This window comes from Cotesia glomerata, linkage group LG8 (assembly GCF_020080835.1).
Source record: "Cotesia glomerata isolate CgM1 linkage group LG8, MPM_Cglom_v2.3, whole genome shotgun sequence".
Lineage (NCBI taxonomy): Eukaryota > Metazoa > Arthropoda > Insecta > Hymenoptera > Braconidae > Cotesia > Cotesia glomerata.
Genome location: NC_058165.1, coordinates 18,367,853 through 18,388,350, shown reverse-complemented (window position 1 = coordinate 18,388,350; position 20,498 = coordinate 18,367,853). Strand labels below are relative to the sequence as shown.

The window sequence follows — 20,498 nt, the reverse complement described above, 5'->3', positions numbered from 1 at the left end:
ATTTGTATCTTCTTAAAGATAAAAATTTTTTTGTTTAATGAACAAAAGATAGAGAAATCTAAATGACTTGATTAGTTTAGTAAATCCAAATGTGCAAGCCTTAAGCGGTCATACATTCAATTTTTCAAAAATTTTATATCAAAACTATAAAAACAAACAAAAAAGGTATAATAATGAGTTTGTCATGAATTAATTATAAGAAATCAATTTTATTTAATTCAATTTTAAAGTTCGTTCAAATTTTCTCCGGGAATATAATTTATTTTTATACAAATTCAAAGCTCTCTTGCGATTGAAGTAAATCATCAAAAGAAACAATAGGGGACTTTATTACCGGCGATCACCAGGCTACGTCACAATTTAGTATAGTATCAGCTGTCTTGAAGCTCTATTTAGAAATAAATTATTACAAATGGCTGTTCAAAAGACCGAAAATTGTCGGGATCTCCCAGCCGAAAAAAACTAATTATAACGAAACAAAACAATATTAAGCTGGCATTTACATACCGTCGCTTCTTAAATGATTGATAAGGAGATTAAAAAATAAATAAAGCCGAAAAATTGATATTTTGAAAAGTTATCGTGCTTACACCTCCATAAGGATTTGATAATCCACAGCATAAGCCATTAAACGACTTTTTTGAGGTAAAAATGGCAATTAATCGATTTAAAAATATTTTTATTAGTTCGGCAATCATTTTTCTTTCTGACAATCTGCTTTTTATATCAATTTTATGCATAATATGTAACCTTTAAAGGGATTTTCCTGTAATCTATATCATATAATTTCATTAAAGACTACCCAGATACTTCCTGCAGATCATAAAGCTAACCTGAAGCCTCGATAATGATGAAATTTACACCAAATAAGTGCGCATCATAATTACACTCCATAAAAGCTGTAAGATTCTCCAGAAATTAGATCCAATCGGCACAGTAGAGAAGGCTGAGCTAGAAGAGGAAGCGAGCTGTAGACTGCTAATTAAGAAGACGCTTGCATCTCTTCCTGCAAATTATCCCCTTTATAGTGTATAACACATGCAAGGAAACCCGCAATACGTTTTAATCTCTACCCAGATCTTTATCCTGTCATATAGTTGCGGTTTAGTTCGCTTTCCAAGCTTAGCTTGCTTTCCAAGTGTCTCTTGAGCTCGAGATGAAACGACTCATCGTCCTATATTACGAACCATATAATATTCCAATATACCTGTATATTTATGACCGAGAGGTCCCTTTAAGTGAACAAGATTTGCCGTTCGAAATCAGCAAGGAACTTCTGCATGTTCCAGTTTCTGCTACTGGCACTAAACCATCCAAAGGTTTACCCAATTTCCATTTAATTTTCAAATCCGTTCCGGCTGTTGAATTTATAAAACAACTAGGATAACAAATAAGAATTTAAACCAACAACTATACACAGGTGGCTCATGAATATAGACTTTCGTTGAGTTTTACCTATTCTTACCAATGTGGATCAATAAGGACGGCAAATAAACTTTTAAATTTGAATATCTTTAATAGAGTGACTCAAATAAATTGGCTACTCCCTGGGAAATGTCTTAGTTCTTAATAATAGAGTTCAATAACCTAATTGTACAGAAATTTACAAAGTTTTCGGGAACTTTTTGGTCGATAGTCGCCATTTGTAAAATTATTTATTGATTTAGTTTAAATTGAAACTCTGTCACTAAAATAGCGCTAAAAATAAGTGTCTGCAGTTTCATTAAGTTTCCTTCAAAATTATAAAAGTTATTACACGTTCATTGAAAAAATTTATCTAAAAAGTGAAGTCAATTTTTGTATATAGAAAGACTAGATATTGAATAATTTAGATAAAATTAACATAAATATTAATTAGTTTCTTGAGAGAGAAATTATCGAATTTTTGGTGCTTCAAAAATGGTTGATAGTCGCCATTTGTAAAGTTATTTATCGATTTAGTTGAAATTGAAACTCTATCACTAAAATTGCGTTGGAAATAAGTGTCTTCAGTTTCATTGAGTTTCCTTCAAAATTAACGAAGTTATTACACGTTAATTAAAAAAATTTATCTAAAAAAGTGAAGTCAATTTTTGTATATAGAAAGACTAGATATTGAATAATTTAGATAAAATTAACATAAATATTAATTAGTTTCTTGAGAGAGAAATTATCGAATTTTTGGTGCTTCAAAAATGGTTGATAGTCGCCATTTGTAAAGTTATTTATCGATTTAGTTGAAATTGAAACTCAATCTCTAAAATAGCGCTAAAAATAAGTGTCTTCAGTTTCGTTAAGTTTCCTTCAAAATTATAAAAGTTGTTACACGTTAATTAAAAAAATTTATCTAAAAAATGTAGTCAATTTTTGTATATAGGATAAAGACTTTAAATATTGAACAATTTAGATAAAATTAACATAAATATTAAATAGTTTCTTGAGAGAGAAATTATCGAACTTTTGGTGGTTCAAAAATGGTTGATAGTCACCATTTGTAAAGTTATTTATCGATTTAGTTAAAATTGAAACTCTATCACTAAAATAGTGCTGAAAATAAGTGTCTTCAGTTTCATTAAGTTTCCTTCAAAATTATGAAAGTTATTACACATTCAAAGAAATTCATTAAGACTCCAAATATTGACTAGTTTAAATAAAATTAACATAAATAGATTATTTTTAAATTTATTGGAAGAGTTTTTGAGCTGAAATTAGTAACATGCTTTTTTATAGTTTTAACTTACAAACTATAATACTTTTGTTTATAAAATACATAATAATAAACATTTAATTGTAATAATTAACAGCCGGTTGCTCCGAATATTGAACATTACTTACTAAATATTGACCGCTATGTTCGAAATACTGACCAGTGTTATGCTTACTAGACTTATAAATAATTTTTATTTTTTAACCTATAATAATTTCGACATTAGCTAGTCTATTCACTGACATGTTAATAATTAAAATATTGTTGTTAGTTGTTTTGTATTCTGATACAATATTATCTTCAGTACTGATAATTAAATCAATGGCCGAAGCCGTACTAATATTAGGTACATTGGATAATTTACAACCCCAATTGTCGACCAGAGTATTATTTCAATTAACATGCCTTTTCTCACTAAAATAATTGATAATTAATCTTCGATATTAAATTGTTTAGACAAATACTTATTTATTATAAAGTATTTAATTTTACATAAATCGATCACAAATGTACTTCTTAAACACGGCGAGGTCAAGTTTTATGACTAACTTTCACACCTTTCTGACATTTGTACTTAATTTTTTTTATTATAACTGCATATATTTATGTGCATGCAAATTTTTATTTAAAGTATAATTAAAAACAGATAATCACTGAATATAAAATTCAATTACTAGATTTTTTAAAATTTGATTGTTATGCTACATGGCCAATTGTTTTTTAATTATTTATATAAATTTACAAGCTTTTTAATTCAATAATAAACTTTCTCTATTTAAGAAATCACCTCCATTGGCTTTTCTATTATTCTATTTGAAATAAATTCCAGCTAGAATTTTTAAACTAGTTCAGCTCATAAATCAAATTTTCCTCGCGTTAAATAATTTAAGTTTAATATCATGAGTAGAACTTTTGAAGCTCTTCAGCCTTGCAGAGGTTAATCAAAAAAAACGACCAGGTGAAAAATATCTTCGATATTAATGATGAAACTTTGAATCACTGGCTTGCACTAGCGAACTTTTTATCAATTTAGGTGTGAAGATAAATAATTCATTGGAATCGGTGGATTATGGATGGTATTTACGATTAGAATCTCCGAGTTATCCCACTGGTAAGCCGTTCCCACCAGAAATAGGATAATGTAATACACTTTGCATGTACACCCGGCGGTAATTGTGTATGCAGATGATGAAGAGTAATGACTATGTTGTTGGGAAAGTAGAGCCGGTCTATCTGAAGCTTTTTCACCCTGCCGGAGCTCGAAGGCTCTGTCAACTCCCTCCCAGCATCTTTTACCCTTTTCTCACTCTCCGGGCGAGTGAACCTTTTCCTTCCTTCCTTCCTTCCTCTTTTTTCCTTTTCATTTTATTTTCGACCCACGCTCTGCTCGTGATTGATGCGAATGTCGAGCAGTTTTCCCACCCTAGGGCGGCGGCCTTGCAACTAGAACCGGCAATCAACTAACATGTGAATTTACAATTTAGCCAGATCCTTCCTGCTGTACTTTTACATCCGGAACAGTTCAATATTCGTCAGTGAATTTAACTTTTTAATTGATGAAAATTTTTAAAAAATTTCTGCATGTAATTATACACGGAAAGAAATTTTCTTTAAAATTTACCCTTAAATTAACGAGAAAAATTACCTGTATTGTAATCGTGGGACTTTACCATTTACTAGAAACAGAAATACTTTTTACAGGTGTGAGTAAAATTTACCTGTCTCCGGTAAAAAAAATTTTGATTTTCAATGCAGCTTGCTGCTTGGAATATAATTATTATCCGGAGACACGATAGTGTCTCGCGCCAAGTACACGTCCAATAGATGGCGTGAGACAACGTGTCTCTATTCTCTCATCATATGTCAACATAACCTCCTCACATATTTAGCTCTATATTTTTTTATTATTGCTAAGACACTAACACTTGACATCATTGTTAATAAGTTTCTTTTTACCAATTATGCATATATTACAAAAAATTATTGGATCTTAACAATTATTTAATATATCGCCAGTTTGAAAACTTTTGCTTGCGCCTGTTTTCCATTCTCCGAGAGATTTTACAAATTTAGGGCGAATTTTCTTATTTCCAAGTTGGCACCACTTAACCCTGTTATTCTACCATCTAAGTAGTTAATATACTAAGTACTGAACTTAGCGCCGATATAAGTAGTTGGTCTTTAGTTTAACATTTCAATATATGACAGTAGGTGGAGCCACAAAATCATTACCGCTATATTTTAGATGTCACATTGGTTAGTCACGCAAGTCATTTAAAGTATTGTAGTAATTTTGTTTGTAATTAAATTATTACAAAAATTCATGCATAAAGAATCAGCTGAATCACTTGAGAAGTACATATTTGGAATTTTAAAATATTTATAAAATATTTGATTATGTCACTTAATATACTCTTTACAAAAAAAAGATATATCCCACAAAAAACAGTTTCACTGTAAACCGCCGCGCCAAGTACACGTCCAACTATTGTTACAAACTATAATAATTCAATTTTTACAAAAAAACTATTGAATCGAAAAAAAAAAAACGAAGTACAAAAAATTTTTTAGATTAAAAAAACATTAAAGACAGTAAATACTAAGGAAAAAAATTTAGTGTACTTGGTGTGCTATACAATTCACACTACAAGTATCAATTTTAAAAACTGTGGATAATGAAAGTATTCGAATGATGCTCACCAAATACATTAAATTTTTTTCCTTAATATTTACTGTCTTTAATGTTTTTTTAATCTAAAAAATTTTTTGTACTTCGTTTTTTTTTTCGATTCAATAGTTTTTTGTAAAAATTGAATTATTATAGTTTGTAACAATAGTTGGACGTGTACTTGGCGCGGCGGTTTACAGTGAAACTGTTTTTTGTGGGATTGGACATATTGTTATTAATGGAATATTATTATTATAAATTTTCTAGGTTTTTATGTTTAAAAAAAGTTGATTTTAGTTTATCAACATTAAATGTTTATTTGATTTTTTTAATTTAATTTATTTTTTTAGGTTATTTCACTTTACAATCTATGTGTATAGAATAATAGCAAATATTTATAGATAATTAAGAATGTCATTAAAGCACATCTTTACAATTAATAGTTAACTAATTGCATTAAATTTTATTATAATGATAATTGTATAAATGTGTTGTTAGAATTAACTGTAATTCAGTGTCAACTGATCACTGACATGTGAAATTTTGTAAACAGCTGAGAAGTCTAGAGCGTTTGCAGCGCCGCTGAAAAGTCGGTGGATAGTACCGTTACTTAGATTGCTTTTTACCGGAGACTTCGGTAAATTTTATAGTAGTTTTAGTAAAATCTTTTGATTTTACTGTAATTTTTAAGATTAAATCAGTAAAAATAACTTTTAATATAATTTTTTACGTTTAATATTTTTTACCGGTATACTACAGTAAAAATTAATGGTACTTTTCTGAATTTTTTACATTGTAGTGAATAATTATTGAAAGAATTGTAATTAGATCAAGAATTCCCGAATGTTCCACGATTACTGTGATTTTAACGGTAATTGTTAAAGAAAATTTCTTTCCATGTACTTTAAATAAAAATTTATCGTTGCTCATTTTTTTTCACAATATTTTGATATTAAATTCCGCATTGAGAATTTTTTTTTAACATTTAGTACCTTGCAAATCTTTCGACTAGAACCATGAAAATTTATTAAAACAAATTTGTGCAACAGTAATTTCAGAAAAAATGACTTTTTCCGATAGTCCATCAAATAAATTCACTTGGAGAGAAAATTTATAGTCGCTCATGAAATTTACTGAATTGATTAATATTTATTAGACTTTTAAAAGTTTACTAGATTTCCGATATCGAGAATTTATCAACGAATACACAAGTTAGTGCACTGCTTAAAATGCTTAATGGTACACTCAATATAAAATTTTTTGAAACATAAAAAACGTACAAAAAAATAAATATTTAAAAAATAAATTAAAAAGATTGTAAATTTATATAAATAATTAAAAAACTAATGGACCAGGCAGCGTAACAATTAAATTAAAAAAAATCTAGTAATTTAATTTTATATTCAATAATTATCTATTTTTAATTATACTTTAAATAAAAATTTGCATGCACATAAATATATGCAGTTATAATAAAAAAAATTAAGTACAAATGTCAGAAAGGTGTGAAAGTTAGTCATAAAACTTGACCTCGCCGTGTTTAAGAAGTACATTTGTGATCGATTTATGTAAAATTAAATACTTTATAATAAATAAGTATTTGTCAAAACAATTTAATATCGAAGATTAATTATCAATTATTTTAGTGAGAAAAGGCATGTTAATTGAAATAATACTCTGGTCGACAATTGGGGTTGTAAATTATCCAATGTACCTAGTATTAGTACGGCTCCGGCCATTGATTTAATTATCAGTACTGAAGATAATATTGTATCAGAATACAAAACAACTAACAACAATACTTTAATTATTAACATGTCAGTGAATAGACTAGCTAATGTCGAAATTATTATAGATTAAAAATAAAAATTATTTATAAGTCTAGTAAGCATAATACCGGTCAGTATTTGGAACATAGCGGTCAATATTTAGTAAGTAATGTTCAATATTCGGAGGAACCGGCTGTTAATTATTACAATTAAATGTTTATTATTATGTATTTTATAAACAGAAGTATTATAGTTTGTAAGTTAAAACTATAAAAAAGCATGTTACTAATTTCAGCTCAAAAACTCTTCCAATAATTTTACAAATAATCTATTTATGTTAGTTTTATTTAAACTGGTCAATATTTGGAGCCTTAATGAATTTCTTTGAATGTGTAATAACTTTCATAATTTTGAAGGAAACTTAATGAAACTGAAGACACTTATTTTCAGCGCTATTTTAGTGATTGAGTTTCAATTTCAACTAAATCGATAAATAACTTTACAAATGGCGACTATCAACCATTTTTGAATCACCAAAAATTCGATAATTTCTCTCAAGAAACTAATTAATATTTATGTTAATTTTCTCTAAATTGTTCAATATTTAGAGTCTTTTCCCTATATACACAAATTCGCTTCATTTTTTAGATAAGTTTTTTAAATTAACGTGTAATAACTTTTATAATTTTGAAGGAAACTTAATGAAACTGAAGACACTTATTTCCAACGCAATTTTAGTGATAGAGTTTCAATTTTAACTAAATCGATAAATAACTTTACAAATGCGGACTATCAACCATTTTTGAATCACCAAAAATTCGATAATTTCTCTCTCAAGAAACTAATTAATATTTATGTTAATTTTACCTAAATTGTTCAATATCTAGTCTTTCTATATACAAAAATTGACTTCATTTTTTAGATAAATTTTTTTAATTAACGTGTAATAACTTCGTTAATTTTGAAGGAAACTCAATGAAACTGAAGACACTTATTTCCAACGCAATTTTAGTGATAGAGTTTCAATTTCAACTAAATCGATAAATAACTTTACGAATGGCGACTATCAACCATTTTTGAATCACCAAAAATTCGATAATTTCTCTGTCAAGAAACTAATTAATATTTATGTTAATTTTATCTAAATTGTACAATATTTAGAGCCTTTACCCTACTACGCTGTGAATATTCTACTTAAAAAAATTCTTTATATCGTTTTACATAATTCCGAGGCAAAAAATGGACTTTGTAATATAGTAATCAAATCACTCCCATTTAAAAATTCATTAGATGTAGATTTAATATCTCTGAGTAACATAAATATGAATTCTGCAATCTAGCGCTCGTACATTTTTTGTATCAGCTGGTATGTTATTAACACCACTTTTTCCATACACGATTCCATTATTTAGTTACATACAGAACAGAGTCACGATAAAATTTAGTCTCTATTCATAAAAGAGCATTTTAACCCGGCAGCGTGTATTGTTTACATTGTAACAGCGATAAATAAATAAAACACAATGCAAACGTGGATAACAATTATTGATATTATTAAGTGATTATTGGAATTGAGTACATGTAGCAAAGAGTAAATCTAATGCATAATTCATGTGTTATGATGTAATTTACGGTCAAAGCGCCCGAAATAAACTATTCAATATAACTTGGATTATTTTGTGCTGTTACAATGGGGTGAGAAGCCCTATCAGACATTCTCGAGCGTTATAAATTAATCGTGCAATCGTAAAGCATCTCATTATCCATGCAAATATAGGTAGGTGTTGTGTGCATTTTCAGCGGCGTGCAAACCCGAGCTTGCGATACACAAACCCGGATTTCAACTCGATCCATTGTTTCTAACTCTGTAGACGGGCATCAAACACCTGACGTCCATTGACAAACACGTCACTTGTGTCTAAGTGTGTATAATAATAATAATGATATGGCAGAGTAATAATTAGGTGGTAATAATAGAGATCGATGCGCAGGAACTCGAAGAATAGTATATTACACACCTAGGGAAGTAAAGTAAGAAATGTCTCAGATCACATGTAATTGTTGGCCGAGGCGAAGCCGAGGTCAACAAACATGTGATCTGAGGCTTTCTTATTTACTTCCCGTGGAGTGTATACTATTTTTTTGCTCGACGAAGGCAGAAAGGGGCAACTTCGTTTAGCGCAGCAGGCGTCGAGCAAAAAAAATTTTTTTATTACAGGAATTTGAATTTTTCTTATACTACTTTTTTTTTTTCATACGGAAAAAATCTGCAATTATTGCGACAAAAATATTAATCAGTTTAGATGGAATGAACATGAATAAATTGTTTGTAGCAATTAGTTTCTTGAGAGAGAAATCGAATTTTTGGTAATTCAAAAATGGTTGATAGTCGCCATTTGTAAAGTTATTTATCGATTTAGTTAAAATTGAAACTCTATCACTAAAATAGCGCTGAAAATAAGTGTCTTCAGTTTCATTAAATTTCCTTCAAAATTATGAAAGTTATTACACATTCAAAGAAATTCATTAAGACTCCAAATATTGACCAGTTTAAATAAAATTAACATAAATAGATTATTTGTAAATTTATTGGAAGGGTTTTTGAGCTGAAATTAGTAATATGCTTTTTTATAGTTTTAACTTACAAACTATAATACTTTTGTTTATAAAATACATAATAGTAAACATTCAATTGTAATAATTAACAGCCGGTTGCTCCGAATATTGAAAATTACTTACTAAATATTGACCGCTATGTTCGAAATACTGACCAGTATTATGCTTACTAGACTTATAAATAATTGTTATTTTTAATCTATAATAATTTCGACATTAGCTAGTCTATTCACTGACATGTTAATAATTAAAGTATTGTTGTCAGTTGTTCTGTATTCTGATACAATATTATCTTCAGTACTGATATTTAAATCAATGGCCGAAGCCGTACTAATATTAGGTACATTGGATAATTTACAACCCCAATTGTCGACCAGAGTATTTTTTCAATTAACATGCTTTTTCTCACTAAAATAATTGATAATTAATCTTCGATATTAAATTGTTTTGACAAATACTTATTTATTATAAAGTATTTAATTTTACATAAATCGATCCCAAATGTACTTATTAAACACGGCGAAGTCAAGATTCAAAAATGGTTGATAGGCGCCATTTGTAGAGTTATTAATCGATTTAGTTAAAATTGAAACTCTATCACTAAAATTGTACTGAAAATAAGTGTCTTCAGTTTCATTAAGTTTCCTTTAAAATTATAAAAGTTATTACACTTTTAAAAAATTCCAACAATTTAAATTCTTATAAAAAACGTAGTTTTTTTTCTAAATATGAAACTTGATCACACCCATCAAGAAAAAGAACAAAGGATAAACTGAAATTACTTTATGACTAAGTAAACTTATAACTTTATATCACAAGAATATGATAAGTTATTATTGAGGATAAAAGAACCGTTTATAGTCTCGGTACTTTATTTTTCCTGGTTCAAATTAATTGAAGAGTAATAACTAATAAAAATAAATTTATAAGAAAAATTTTGAATACCAAACTCTTAAAAATTTGATTTAAAATTAAATTGTATAAATTACTATTTAATTTAATTTAAAAATAATTTAATATTTAATAAAATTATCGACCCGATTAAAATAATATTTTATCTTGTGCATATTGCAGTAAAATATTCAATGTAAAAAAATAAATTCTAGTCGAGCGTTAAACGCCAGAAATATAAAATATTTATAAACTGCATAAAAAAACAGAGATTAACATTAATTTTTTAAAATTCAAATCTCGCGTGGTTTATTTTAGCCCGCAGTGTTTGCGTTTTAACTAATTTTATTGTTGTTCAATTTTCATCTCCGTAGGAAAAATATACGCGAGGAATTCCGAGTATAACAACGGAATACAAAAATGTAAAACTGAAAAGAGTTTGGCATAAAAAATAAAAGCGGAGGAAAAAGAGCAAGAGTTCGAGTAATAAATTTACAATGGTGGCTTATCTTAAGCTGGCAATTTTCGTAGCTCTGTAAAATTCTTTGGGCGACTGTATAAAATAATGGGTGAATACACATATATGAATGTTGATGAGAGTCACGGAAGAAAATAAAAATACAAATATACATAAAATTGTGCGTAAGCTTATATCGCACCGCCGGGTTAAATTAAATGCTTTTTTTTTCTCAGCAGTTATCGTTAAAATTTTTTTCAGACAATTGCAGTTGATAATAATTATAATAACACCAGTGATGAGAAAATAAGGGTTAATGTTAAGCTCATATCGCGTTACAGGTGCCATAAGGGCGTATAAAATTTTTTTTTGCATTTCTGCACATTTCGGACGAAAATACATCGATTACCGAAAAAAAATTTTTTTATACGCTCCTATGGCTCCCGGGACCCACCTCGGATGCCATAAAGGCGTATAATAAAAATTCTGGTTTTTTTTTCTAAGTCCAAAAAAATTTTTAGTTAGGCGAAAATTTTTTTTTTGCATTTCTGCATGTTTCAGACAAAAATGAGTTGATTCCCAAAAAAAAATTTTTTATATGCCCTTATGGCTTTTCACCAGTACCTTTTGCCGGTATATGCCCTTATGGCATCTGAAACGCGATATTTTTTAAAGAAGTATTCTGGTCTAAAAATTTGATAAAATTAATTTTTTTCATATTTTTAGAGTAAAAATGTAATTTTTATAATTAAAATTTTTTTTATATTAATAAAAAATTTTTTATTAATTTAAAAATGTTCTAAAAATTATTAACATAAATTTTGAGAGCAATTTTGGTGAAAATAAATATTTTATCACTAACATTGTTATTATTTTTAAAATAATTAATTTTTCCATAAAAATTATCAATTTTATCCTTCTAGAAAAAATTATTAATCAATTTTCAATTTTAAAAAAATATTTTCTAATACAAAATTAACTAATTAAATAAATAAAAACACAATCTGTAATTTAGAAAATTCAAATTATTTTCGGAGAAATTGCTGATTTGCTGACGCAATTTTTAGCTCAGTAATTGATGTAATTTTTATAATTTTTCTAATTCTAAATTTTTTTTAATTTTTTATTAATTTAAAATTGTTCAAAAAATTATTAACATAAATTTTGAGAGCAATTTTGGTGAAAATAAATATTTTATCACTAACATTGTTATTATTTTTTGAATAATTAATTTTTCCATAAAAATCATCAATTTTATCCTTCTAGAAAAAATTATTAATCAATTTTCAATTTTAAAAAAATATTTTCTAAAGAAAAATAACTAATTAAATAAATAATAACACAATCTGTAATTTAGAAAATTCAAATTATTTTCGGAGAAATGGCTGATTTGCTGACGCGGCATCCAAACCGGCCCGGCCGGAACTAGACTGCGAGAATTTTTACAAGAAACTTTAAACGCGTTTTTCTTGAACCTGTCTTGTTTAAAACTCAACCCACGATTTCTCAAGTTCTACTGAACCGAATTACTTGAAATTTGGTGTAAGTCTTCTCTATAGACTTCTCTATCGCCTCAACTATCCTCACCTCCAAATTTGAATATTTACTATTTTTAAAAAATTCGGAAACTCAAAAAAAGTGGTACAAAAATTAATTCAGGCAGTTTTTTTGTGAAAAAAAATTTTTTTTCAATTTTTTTTTAGTATAACATTACTCTAAATTAATAATCTTTTTTTTCCCGGTTAAGGGTTGTAATCGTGGGTATGGTCGCGTGCCAATTTTTATAAACCCCTTTTATTAGCTAACTTTTTGAATTTTGAATTTTTTTTCTGTATTCTTGAAATATTAATTAACTTATAGAAAAATTAGTAAAAATATTGCCTTCAAAAATTACCTTAAATTCAAACTTCTAGACCACAATATTCCTTTAATAAAAATTATATTTATTTTCTTAGCAATTATATTTTAAACATAAATTTAATAACGTCTCAATAATTAATCTCCCTTCATTGTTATATTTATCATTGTCTCGAATGAAAGGCTCATTAAAATGTTAGCTGTACACAGACTCTATTGTTAGCAGAGATTTTTAAGAAAAAATGAGTTTAATTGCACCAAAAATGAAATTTAAAAAAATATTTTTTTTTTGTTAATTTGTAATCCGGAATTGTTGTTGGAAATAATAGAAAGTAAAATGAGGATAAAAATAAATGGAAATCTCAATAATTTATAAAAATTCAAAGGATTTATTATTATTATTATTACTATCCAGAGCGTCTGAGAAAACAAGTAATGTAGCAATAGCGACGAAAATGTATACACATTAGAGTTTTTCTCTCATTGGATGTCTCTACTCTTACTGCTGAAAAGTAATTCCTTTTAATGCTATACATTACATCCACACGCATTTCTATGCAAAACGCGAGTCGGTAAAAAGAGGATTCGTTCGAGGTTCGCGATCTAATGGAGATAACAAAGATAACACAAAGGGGAAACATTTATGTTAAAAGTAGTTGATAAAATGGAAAAATATACTTTTAAATTCATAATTTTTGTTCGGTATTTATTTTTTCGATTTTAATAATGATAAATTTAAATTTTAGTCCTTTGAAAATTCATTAAACTTTTTTTTTTAAATTAACAAGGCGTTAATTTTTTTTAAATATTATTTTATTTTACTTTCAGATTAGATTTAATTGGTTAAAAATAATGATATATTTTATTGCATTCCATAAATGAAACAAGATTAGAATTTTGGTAAGTAGAGTACATTGTCGGACTATATGGTTGATCTTAACTACTTACTTTTTAAAGGACAAGTGACTTTGAATTATAATAATGGTAACTAACAACCTTGCAGTCACTATGTGACTGCCGTGACTTGTGTATTATAAGTAAATAAAATTTTACTTTATTAAATAATGATTCTTGTTAAATTGCACTGTACTTTCTGAAGCATTGTAGTTTTTAAATATATAAGCTCATTTTAATGTTACACTCATCAAGAGCTTTCATTTGAGTACCCACATGCATTTTTTATATATTTGTCATACATACATATATATAATATATATTTTAAAGATATAAGCTCATTTTGATGTTACACTCATCAAGAGCTTTCATTTGAGTACCCACATGCATTTTTTGTATATATATATATATATATATATAATGCATATAAATATATAAAATATATGAAAAATTGATGTGGGTACTCAAATGAAAGGTCTCGATGAGTGTAACATCAAGATGAGCTTATATCTTTAAAAATGTCAACAGTTAATAAGTTAAAGGGGCATTTCTTAATTATTGACATTTTTAAAGATATAAGCTCATTTTGATGTTATACTCATCAAGAGCTTTCATTTGAGTACCCACATGCAATTTTAATATATATTTTATATACATACATATATATATATATATATATATATATATATATATATATATATATATATATATATATATATAAAATATATGAAAAATTGATGTGGGTACTCAAATGAAAGGTCTCGATGCATGTAATGTTAATATGAGCTTATATCTTGAAAAATGTCAAGAGTTAACAAAATACAAAGTCATTTCTTAAATATTGACATTTTTAAAGATATAAGCTTATTTTGATGTTATACTCATCAAGAGCTTTCATTTGAGTACCCACATGCAATTTTAATATATATTTTATATACATACATATATATATAAATAGATAAAATATATGAAAAATTGATATGGGTACTCAAATGAAAGGTCTCGATGCATTTAATGTTAATATGAGCTTATATCTTGAAAAATGTCAAGAGTTAACAAAATACAAAGTCATTTCTTAAATATTGACATTTTTAAAGATATAAGCTCATTTTGATGTTATACTCATAAAGAGCATTCATTTGAGTACCCACATGCATTTTTGATATATTTTTTCATGTATACATATATATAATATAAATATAAATATATGAAATATATAATATATAATATATAATATATAAAAGAAATATATAATATATAAATATATGAAAAATTGATGTGATTACTCAAATGAAAGGTCTCGATTAATGTAACATCAGGATGAGCTCATGTCTTGAAAAATGTCAATAGTTCACACGATACAAAGTCATTTCTTGAATATTGACATTTTTAAAGATATAAGCTCATTTTAATGTTATACTGATCAAGAGCTTTCATTTGAGTACCCACATGCTTTTTGATATATTTTTTCATATATACATATATATAATGTATATAAATATATAAAATATATGAAAAATTGATGTGGATACTCAAATGAAAGGTCTCGATTAATGTAACATCAGGATGAGCTTATATCTTGAAAAATGTCAATAGTTTACAAGATACAAGGTAATTTTTCAATGAAAGTTATCTATTTGACATAAACTAGAACGAAAACGCCACTGGTCAGTGTATTTATCAAATAATTAGATTTGTAGAGGACCAAAATCGCGAAGGTTAACCATGTAATGCAATATCACAATATCGGATGTTTATCTCGAATTGACATAGATAGCCTCAACGTACACTGATACTAATTTGAGTATATAATTACAGGAGGTTATTTTGGGCGACCACTAAATCGATTGAGAGTATATGTTTGTCTATTAGCAATATATACGTCCAGCAGGATCAATTGTTCAGAAGGCCCGATATTGTATATAGTTGTGTACATGACATGGTGTATAAATTAACAAGCGTAGGCTGATACTGATGTTACTGCCAGGACTGTTCATGTCGTCGGACGAATAGAACGCACAAAGCATCCGTGAGAAACATATCAAACTAGATAATAACCCCTGTACTCGCTGCTGGCTTGCAATGTAATTGCGCTGGAGACTGGAGGTACACTCGGCATTTATCTGCATCACATCACTACTTCAATTAACAACCAGCCCCTCACTTTTTTTAATACCAAGTTTGTGTTCTCATTTGACAGTCACTTCTATTTATTTATATTTGCGCTCGAATGTCCTTTTTACGAAACTAATCCTTTGTTTTATTCATTTCCGCCGAGTTACATTCGATGTTCAAGTAAAAACAATTTTTTTATTTTTATTTTTAGTTAAGCTGTCAATTTTTTATAGGAAGCCCACCCACGCTTTTAAAAATTTAATGTCATGATCCTCCGAAAAATTATTTAATATTATTAAATTAAAAAAAAAAAATTGCATTTTCGGAAAATTGTTTTTTTGCCACTATTTATTAGTTATAAATTTTTCAAATTATTAAATATATACTGAATTTTCATTAATTAAAAAATCACCTTGTATCTTGTTAAATATTGACATTTTTTAAAATATAAACTCATCGCAATGTTACACTCGTCAAGAGCTTTCAGTTGAGTACCCACATCAATTTTTCATATATTTATATATATTAGGTATATGTATATATGAAAAATATATCAAAAATGCATGTGGGTATTCAAATGAAAGCTCTTGATGAGTGTAACCTCAAGATGAGTTTATATCTTTAAAAATGTCAATAATAAGGAAATGACCTTGTATCTTGAGAAATATTGACATTTTTTAAGATATAAACTCATCTTGATATTATACTCATCGAGGCCTTCCATTTGAGTACCCACATCAATTTTTCATATATTTTATATATTTATATATATTATATATATGTATATATGAAAAATATATCAAAAATGCGTATGGGTACTCAAATGAAAGCTCTTGATGAGTGTAACCTCAAGATGAGTTTATATCTTTAAAAATGTCAATAATAAGGAAATGACCTTGTATCTTGAGAAATATTGACATTTTTTAAGATATAAACTTACCCCGACATTACACTCATCAAGACCTTTCATTTGAATACCCACATCAATTTTTCATATATTTTATATATTTATATATATTATATATATGTATATATGAAAAATATATCAAAAATGCGTATGGGTACTCAAATGAAAGCTCTTGATGAGTATAACATCAAGATAAGCTTAAATCTTTATAAATGTTAATAATTTAGAAATGACCTTGTATTTTGTGAACTCTTGACATTTTTTAAGATATAAGCTAATCTTGATATTATACTTATGAAGACCTTTCATTTGAAGACCCACATCAATTTTTCATATATTTCATATATATATATATATATATATATATATATATATATATATATATATATATGTATATATATGTATATATATATATATATATATATATATATATGAAAAATATATCAAAAATGCATGTGGGTACTCAAATAAAAGCTCTTGATGAGTGTAACATCAAGATGAGCTTATATCTTTAAAAATGTCAATATTTAAGAAAATACAGTGCAATTAAACAAAAGTCATTATTGAATAAAGCGAAATTCTATTTATTTAAATAAAATAAAATAAATTTTTTCACTCTCTAGCACTTGAAAGTATAATTGAAACATCCCACAAAATTTTTTCTCTCATGTTCATCCACGCCTGAGAAAGAAAGGAACAAATTGATCACCTCTGGCCTCGTAAAATTTTCACCAAAGCTATTTTTTCTTGTCCTAAACTGTGTCATTCTGTCTGGAACACTTACGAGCTAGTATCTCATTTCACCGCGGTTTTTTTTTTGAAGCGCTTCATATTTTTTGTAATTTAAAAAAGCTCGGGCCATTTACTTGCGTATAACATTGAAGCAAGTGCATTTTTATCTTGTGCATTATAATTTACAGTATATTAGCACTCAAAACTCTCACCAAGCTCAGCAAAAAGTCGGTGCTTTCTAAATAAAATCCCGGAACTATCACGGGCCATAAATTTAGTCTATTTGTGTAAAATCTCGGCGGAATATTCATAAATATTAATTTACGTTTACAGTGCAGGGATGAAAATAAAATATCGTGACAATATCAATATAATATCCCCAGCAGCTGTTGAGTATTCGTAAGGACAAACTCGAGAGTCGTATCGTAAATTTGAAATAAAACACTCGGCCCTTTTCAACGTCTTCCGTGTTATGTCCTAAAACCTAAGTTAAATTGCCAATCCGTTTCCGCGGCCGCATCAAATAAGGTTACACTGAATGAAAAAGGAACCAACTGCGCCCGAGAAACTAATATCACACGTACAGAGTGTTTCTATACTCCAAAGACTATCGCAATCGTTCTTGTCCTCTTGGAAATAGTCCTCGTTAAATTACCGTCTTTCCACGTCCCTGCTCAACCAAACGATCCACTGAATGCCGTAACCGCGTAACGTGCTCCAACTTCACCGCGTGTTCGTATTTCACTCTGATACATGTGTTTACGGCAACCACAGACAGTGAATTAAGTGAAAGATTGACTTTGAACGTAAATTATCCATTTTTAAACTTGAAATTAATCTAAAAAATTAGGAAAACGGTTGACCCTTACGCTGTAAAAAATCCGGAGTGAATTTCACTCCCATCACTCGGAGTTCCGGAGTGAAGTAATTAATCACTCCGCGTAGGGAGTGAATCCGGAGTTTTTATTTGCGGAGTGATTTCAGAGTGATTTCGAATTTCACTCCGAAAAACATCCGCGTTCGGAGTTTTTAAAATAAATAAAATAAGGATGAATTTTCGTTCGACAAAAAAAATCTCAAAATTAATCTTTATGTATACATATATATATTTCTTCTGTGCGTGTGTTTGTCACTGAACTCCTCCTGAACGGCTGGACCGATTTTAATGAAATTTTTTGTGTGTCTTCCGGTGGATCCAGAATGGTTTAGATTCACAATTCAGACCACGAGAAAATGTTTATTTAATAGATTTTTTATTTATAAATTGTTGTTGATTTTGACCGACCACATGCACTTTTCATATATTTTATAAATATAAATATAAGATATATGAAAAAATTCATGTGGGTACTCAAATGAAAGGTCTCGATGAGTATAAAATCATAATGGAATTATATTTATAAAAATGTTAATAATTAACGAATGATAATGTATTTTGTTAACTAATGATGTTTTTAACGATATAAGCTCATTCCGATGTTACACTCATCAAGAGCTTTCATTTGAGTACCCACATGCATTTTTTATATATTTTTCATATATTCATATATATAAATATATATGAATATTTAAATATATATATTTCATATATAAATATATAAATATATATTTCATAGATATATTTATATATTTCACATATATTTTATACATAAATATTTCATATATAAATATATATGAAAAGCATATATATAAATATATAAAATATATGAAAAATTTATGTGGGTACTCAAATGAAAGGTCTCGATGAGTGTAACATCAGGATGAGCTTATATCTTCAAAAATGTCAATAATTTACAAGAAACAAGGTCATTTCTTAATTATTGGCGTTCTTAAAGATATAAGCTCATCTTGATATTGCACTCATCAAGAGCTTTCATTTGAGTACCCACATGTATTTTTTATATATTTTTCATATATACATATATATATATATATATATATATAAATATATAAAATATATAAAAAATTGATGTGGGTACTCAAATGAAAGGTCTCGATGAGTGTAACATCAAGATGAGCTTATATCTTTAAAAATGTCAATAGTTCACCAGATACAAGGTCATTTTTTAATTATGTACCTAGAGATATAACCAAACTTAAAAATTGACAAAAGTGTAATTTAATTAAAAAATAAAATTTTTGCAAGAGTGTATATTAATTAATTTTGAAACACAATGTCAGGCAAGGAATACAGTTAATGATAAAAGCAGCTGGCGAGTTTAGACAATATCGTAAACTTGAAACACTATCCAAGACAAGGGTACCCAAGCATGAGATTTAGGTCTTGACTTAGTGTTGTACCGTCAAGATAACATCTATTACATAATTATAATGATATGCTTGAGGATAATGTAGATAATAATATGTATAATATTATGAGCGAGATGTTTGTCACGTTTCTTACTGCAAATATTGATCCTTCCTTCTTCTTGACGTGCATACGTAATTCAAAGATGCTTGACTTATTTTCTTATTGTCAGCAAACATGACACTTGGTGCAGTAAGACCGATTTGCACTTTTATTCGACATACTTTTTACTAGCGCATCTGTTCACGGCGATTTCTAAATTAAATTAATGCTCGACGCTTTTTTACCTGACAATAATAAATTCAAGTTATTTTTTCATCTGATATTACCATACGTCAACGGCACATTGCCGAGTGTATATTTCATTAAGCGATGATGGAAATATTCACATTTTTCGCGAGGATATATATCTACCGCGGACTTTTCAAAGAAAAATAAATAATCGTTGTTATTATTATTAATGGCCCAAGCCTCGAGATATTTATTAACAACTCTGGTTTTCAGTTTATCAGATAAATATTTATGAGCTTATTGAAGGTGAAATATTACTTTACAGTTTTGAGATAAAATTTTGTTTATTATTCACGCGTCGATAAAT

General features: G+C 27.7%; 1 protein-coding gene across 4 annotated transcripts in view; it reads left to right on the top strand.

Annotated features, from left to right (window-relative positions):
• The window catches only part of LOC123270369 (metabotropic glutamate receptor 2-like), a 225,013-nt gene that overhangs the window by 168,717 nt on the left and 35,798 nt on the right, over window positions 1-20,498 (top strand). The gene's annotated exons all lie outside the window — the stretch shown is intronic.